The sequence below is a fragment of the Aquarana catesbeiana genome, linkage group LG02 (assembly GCF_042186555.1).
Source record: "Aquarana catesbeiana isolate 2022-GZ linkage group LG02, ASM4218655v1, whole genome shotgun sequence".
Lineage (NCBI taxonomy): Eukaryota > Metazoa > Chordata > Amphibia > Anura > Ranidae > Aquarana > Aquarana catesbeiana.
The window spans coordinates 788,435,654-788,442,845 of record NC_133325.1 but is presented as its reverse complement, the minus strand read 5'-3'; positions in this window follow the sequence as shown (position 1 = coordinate 788,442,845).

Here is a 7,192-nt window from a genome sequence, read left to right as displayed (position 1 = left end):
TTAACAACAAACCTACAGTCCCTGTCTTGTTTGCACCGCCTGTATACTGCTGTTCAGAGTATATAGGGCCTGGTGGCCCCACACCTTTCCTTATTTTAATTTGGGTGCGGGGTTCCCCTTAATATCCATACAAGACCCAAAGGGCCTGGTAATGGACTGGGGGGTACCCATGCCGTTTGTCTCACTGATTTTCATCCATATTGCCATGACCCGACATGACATTAAACCCGCAAGCAGTTTTAAATGAGATTTTTTCCTTTAAAAATGACATTTGGTGCAGGGACTGTTCTAAACATGGGAAACACGCGTCACTTTACAGGCATACTATAGACACCCCCCAGGTACGATATTTAAAGGAATATTTCACTTTTTTTTTTTTACTTTAAGCATCATTAAAATCACTGCTCCCGAAAAAACGGCCGTTTTTAAAAGTTTTTTTTGCATTGATACATGTCCCCTGGGGTAGGACCCGGGTCCCCAAACCCTTTTTAGGACAATACCATGCAAATTAGCCTTTAAAATGAGCACTTTTGATTTCGAACGTTCGAGTCCCATAGACGTCAATGGGGTTCTAACGTTCGTGCGAACTTTCGGTCCGTTCGCGGGTTCTGGTGCGAACCGAACCGGGGGGTGTTCGGCTCATCCCTAATGTATACACATTAATAACCAAACAGATGATAAGTCATACCTTTAGTGAGAATATGTAGCTCCTACAGACATCATAAAAAAGTTCTTTCCTCACCTCCCTTTCTGTCCCACTCCTCTTTTAAAATGAATTGTATTTGTCTATTTTCTGCAGTTTCACAGAGGATTTCTGTGATCTATTGCCCTCCTTGACCAGTATAAAGCTTCCTCAGAGACTTCACTGCCTGGCTAGTGGCTACCCTACTTTCTGTCCTCTGAAATACCTGTAACGCTCACCCCTGAGAGGGCCCACCAAGTGGTCTCAAGGTTCTTTCACCAATAAGTGCACCAGCAGCCAGGCACACAGTCTCGGTCACTCTTCTAGTTTCTAGGCCAGGGATATGCAATTAGTGGACCTCCAGCTGTTGCAAAACTACAAGTCCCATCATGCCTCTGCCTCTGGGTGTCATGCTTGTGGCTGTCAGAGTCTTGCTATGCCTCATGGGACTTGTAGTTCTGCAACAGCTGGAGGTCCACTAATTGCTTATTGAAAACCTGAATTTGGACGGGTGCAGGGTAACTAGTATTATTACCAGTAATGTTAAAGTGGTGTTCCAACGTAAAAAAAAAAAAAAAAAAAAGCATGAATGTTCCTAAAAAAAAAAAAAAAAAAAATTTGGAATTTTTTTTTTTACTCACCTCTAAATGGCTGTTGCTAGGGGGTCCCTCGTAGTCTGCCTCCTTCAGTGCCTGGGCTGGTGACATCACTTCCCCTCGGCACAGGAAAGGCTCAGCTCTGCCCCCTCCCTCTTGTCAATCATCTGGGACAAATTACAGGTCCCAGATGACTGAGCGGCCAATCACGGCGAGCGGCGCCGCTCGCGCATACGCAGTGGGGGCCCGGCTGTGAAGCCACAGCCGGCGCCCACAGTTGCAATGCCGGCGCCACCGAACGGAGGGGGAGACGAGCGGAGCCTCTATCCCCCGCATTGCTGGACCCAGGGACAGGTAAGTGTCCGATTATTAAAAGTCAGCAGCTGCAGTATTTGTAGCTGCTGACTTTTAATTTTGTTTTTAAAATGGGAACTCCTCTTTAAGTAGTAATTTGAGGACACATACAAAATATTGTCAAAAGTATTAAGACGCCTGCCTTTACATGCACATGAACTTTAATGGCATCCCAGTCTTATGCCGCGTACACACGATCGCACATTCCAACAACAAAATCCATGTTTTTTTTCCGAAGGATGTTGGCTCAAACTTGTTTTGCATACACACGGTCACACAAATCTTGTCGGAACTTCCGAACGTCTAGAACGAGGTGACGTACAATGCGTATGACGGCACTATAAAAGGGAAGTTCAATAGCCAATGCGCCACCCTTTGGGCTACCTTTGTTGTTAATGTATGTAATGCATTACCGATAAAAATAATCATCATTTTCAGAACCATGAATACATTTTGGTGAGTCACGAAAATGGCCTGATTGTGGCAAATTATAAAGCACTGTGGGAGTTATTTACTAAAGGAAAATCCACTTTTCACTCCAAGTGAGAGTGCACTTGTAGTGCAAAGTGGATTTGCCTTTAGTAAATAACCCCCATTTCAGTGTAAACACCAACTTACTACAAAAAATGATATTGAGCATTGAAAAAAGAAGCCACACATTGTTGAGTAGAAAACTTTTTACTCTGTGCACATTCACATGTGCGTTAGAAAAGGGTTTTTGAACAAACCAACATATTTTAGTAATAACATTGTTGTTTTTGACAGTACAAATAGCCTTTTTTGTGTTTAAAAAACCATAAAACAGTACACAACTCAAGAACTTACAAAGTTCAACTTTGACAAAGTGAAGGCAATATCAGACATTAGTATGTCCAAACTGTGTTGATATTGCCTTCATCAGATGGGGTAATGTCACCCCTGCGAAAACCAAATTTTGAAGATGCACACAAATTGAGAGTCAAAATGGGGATTTCCCTCCTTTTCCCATGCCTAATGTCAACATGTGCTATCTCCCGTCATGGGGGATCAATGGACGTGTTTCGGAGGTGCAACCCCTTCCTCTCATCTACTTTAGTTGCGAGCAAGGGGTTGCACCCCCTTGATATCCCGTGATGGCAGATAGCACATGTTGACACACTGTGTGCATCTTCAAAATTTGGCTTTCTAAAAAATATTTAAAATGTGTGATAATAATAAAAATACAAACAAACTAGAAGAATTTCGGGGTGTTTTATATTCTGCCTAAAACATCAATGATGTTTTTGAGTCTTTTTTCCACTTCATTGGTGTCTTCCTCGATCTTCTGTAAATCCCGATTGCACACCATTATCTCCCTGATGCAGGCATCCATCTATTACCTGAAGCTGTGGTCTCAGACACTCACCTGTTGTGGTCACTATTTCGCCCACTTCATAAACCTCTCCTTCCTCCACATCTTCTGGTTGTGGTGTAGGGATTTGCTTTTCTTTTGGAGGTGGGGGGTCCCTGGTGTCCTCAGATGTCCCGAGTCTTTTCTCCCCTATGTGAGTAAAAAATAGGTATACTTAGCACACAGATATTTGAGGCCAGAAATAGTAATATGAAACATTGCTTGGAAGTGTCGTACAATTGTCTTTTTTGGCAGAGTTCCAAGCTGAAGACATTATTTGTTTCCCTTTATAAAGCTGGAATACTTACTTTTTTTGTACAATTTTCACACATGGAGACACCCCTAGTATCCACTGGAGCACCTGTGTGGGACACCCTAAAAAGTTTGTTCTGGTGTCCCTCACTAGTGCTCCTGCGTCCAGATGTGTAAACAGCTACTGAGTGTCCTCTCCTTACACTGAATCTAGTTTGCATTTCATTCTAGTACAAACCCATCTAGACAACAATGTCATAAACTTCTTTATATACAAATAGGCCTGAACAAATGTCGTTAACCTGGATCTGCCAAAAACATTGTATTAGTGGGCGAACGAACGATGTTTACTACGAACGATTACTGTGCCCACGAACCTGAAAATTGCCATTTTAAACTGTACAACAGCAAAGAAAAGCACATGGAGCAGCATGCAACTAATTATAATAATAGGCACACACGACAACTACTTACTTTTTTGAAGAACTCTCTTGATCTTTCTGTACTGATTCTGCTCCCTCAATTTCAGGTCTGACCATCATTTCCTCAATTGATCCTTGGATCATCGTACCCCAAAATTCCTGTGCAGACTTTTCATAACTTTAGTCATGATCTTGGCCTTTCTAACATTTGGGTTTGGGTAAGGTCCATGCTTCCCATAATAGTCAGCCCTCTTCAAGATGTCCACCATCTCCACCATCTCTATAAAGGACATATTTGAGTCCTTAAATCTCCTCCGGGATCGGGACGTTCGTGGCTCGGGCCTTTTGTCGTTGCTGCTGTCTGCATGCACTTGCTCTTTCTCCGCCATGTGCTCTCCCACTGCGCTGAAAGACAACGGGTGGGGAATAGATTAGAAAGAACGTCAGGGGTAGGCGGAGTTTCACGCATGCGCAGTGTATATAAAGCGTAACACGCGTGCGTCATACGTACGATCTGTGAGCGGAGGAAGGTGTAGCGGAAGCGCCGATCGTTCTAACGAAGGTACAAGTTTAACTTGGTGCATCAGTGGCCTTTACTGCTTCTAGATTGAGGCCCTTATGGGGACAAGATTAGGAGAGTTTAGCCTGACATTAGGGTTTGTCTTGTGTTGTGTCTTGCAGAGAAAATGGATCTATTCAATGATGAGGACTTTATCCCCATATTCCTTAAAATGTACAGGGAGCTGCCCTGTCTGTGGCAGGTAAACCACCCCTTTTATAACAATAAATCAAAGAGGAAGGCAGAGCTGGATTAATTGCTGGAATTTGTGAAGCCGGTGATCCCCACGGCAACCATCAACTATTTGAAGGCCCTAATTGGTGGCATGAGGAGCACTTATAATAGGGAGCACAAGAAGGTCCAGGATTCCCAGAGATCAGGAGCTGCAGCAGATGACATTTATGTACCCAGGCTTTGGTACTATGGCAGACTGCATTTTCTGACAGACCAAAGTGAACCCAAGCCAGCACTCTCCACTCTTCCTTCAAGGCTTCCTTCCACCTCAGCTGAGGCTTCCGACATCCAACCTGGGCCTTCCAGCCAGGAAGAAGTGGAGGAGCCCAGCTTGAGCCAGGTATAGCATTGTTCAACATATTTCTAGTCAAATCATTAATGATGTTAAATAGATGTTATTATGGATCAGTAATTTCTGATTTTACAAAGTGTTTTACATATCAATAGACAGTAGTGGCCACAAATGATTGGGACAAGAATGAAAAATGCTGGGGTCAGAATGATAGTCTTTTCTATTTATTAACATTCAATTTGCAACAGTCATGAGCTGAAAATTGTGTGTAATTGATGAAACAATAACTAAAACTATGTCCCTTTTTCATACACAGGAAAGTCTCAACCAGGAGGAGGCCGTGGAAAGTGGCAGCCAGGAGGTGGCAGGGGTAAGTGGCAGCCAGGAGGTGGTGGTGGTAAGTGGCAGTCAGGAGGTGGTGGGGGTAAGTGGCAGTCAGGAGGTGGCCGGGCCCAGTAGCCTGCCCAAATCCCAGGTCCCTCCATCTTCCAAAAAAAAGTCCCAGGAAGAGGAGTGACCAGGAGGAGGCAGCACTTGGCCTATTTCGGAAAGCTACTGCGGCCCTCAGAACCCCCCCAATAATCAAGACGACTATGCCTACATGACAGCCTGCAAAATGCAGGAAATGGAGGAGGGCCAACGCCTCTTATGTGAGGAAGTTATCTTACAAGCCCTAAATAAGGGGTTGAGGGACGAACTCACAAGCCAAAGCCACGTTTGTGAGTTCAACCATCCTCCTCCTCCTCCACCTCCTGCCACAACTCCAACACCAGAGCCACAGCCTGGAAGCAAGCATGGAAGGAAGTGTGGAAGGAAGACAAGAGAGTGATGACCTGGGTTCAGTCTGGTCTGACAAAAGACCCAGGCTGTTGTAAGACCACAGCCTGGGGACATATATGTCATCTGCTGCTGTTCCTGATCTCTTGTAGTCCTGGACCGGATTGTGCTCTCTATTATAAGGACTCCTCAGGCCACCAATTTTGACTGTAAAATAATTGATGTCTGCCCTGGGGTACAAAGGCTTTGCAAATTTCACCAGTTTCTCCAGTGTTGCCTCCCTCTTTATTTTGTTTGTGAGTAGGCAGGTACATTTCAAAAATACAATGTTCAAATTAACAAGGAACACCAACACCAACCTCCTTGAGGTTAAAAAATACAAGATAATAATGGTGTTGTGGTAACTTGACACAAAACAAAAAAAAAAAAAAAAAACAATATGGAGATCACTATAAAAAAAAAAAAATAGGTGATTTGGATAAAAAAAAAAAATTATTCATGAAATCACGAAAAATAATAAAGAAATCAGGTTGTCAGAACTCTGTGTGAATATCAGCAGCAAAACAACGTCATTCTTCTAGCATTATAAAGAAGAAGAGAATGCGCTGCATTAAAAGATTTTAAAATTTGCAGCGTGACGAATGTGCTATCACCATTACGAATGTTAGTTTTACCAGACCAAGCGCTTCCGTCTCGTAATTGATTCAGAGCATGCGTGGAACTTGTGCGTCGGAATTGTCTACACACAATCGGAATTTACGAGAACAGATTTTGTTGTCGGAAAATTTATGATCCAGATCTCAAATTTGGTTTGTCGGAAATTCCGACAAAAAATGTCTGCTGGAGCCAACGCACGGTCGGAGTTTCCGACAACAAGCTCCCATCGAACATTTCCCGTCAGAAAATCCGACCGTGTGTACGCGGCATTAGTCCGCAGGGTTCAATATTGAGTTGGCCCACTTTTTTGTAGCTATAACAGCTTCAACTTTTCTGTGAAGGCCGTCCACAAGGTTTAGGAGTGTGTCTATGGGAATGTTTGACCATTCTTCCAGAAGCGCATTTGTGAGGCCAGGCACTGATGTTGGACGAGAAGGCCTGGATTGCAGTCTCCGCTCTAATTCACCCCAAAGGTGTTCTATTGGGCTGAGGTCAGGACTCTGTGCAGGCCAGTCAATTTCCTCCACCCCAAACTCACTCATCCAGGTCTTTATGGGCCTTGCTTTGTGCACTGGTGCGCAGTCATGTTGGAACAGGAAGGGAGCATGAAATTGTACAAAATGTTTTGGTATGCTGACGCCTTACCAGCTCCCTTCACTCAAACTAAGGGGCCAAGCCCAACCCCTGAAAAACCACCCCACACCATAATCCCCCTACCACCAAATGATTTGGACCAGTGCACAAAGCAAGGTCCGTAAAGACATGGATGAGCGAGTTTGGGGTGGAGGAACTTGACTGGCCTGCACAGAGTTCTGACCTCATCCAATAGAACACTTTTGGGACGAATTAAAGCAGAGAATGCGAGCCAGGCCTTCTCGTCCAACATCAGTGCCTGACCTCACAAATGCGCTTTTGGAAGAATGGTCAAACATTCCCGTAGACACACTCTTAAACTTTGTGGATGGCCTTCCCATAAGAGTTGAAGCTGTTATAGCTAC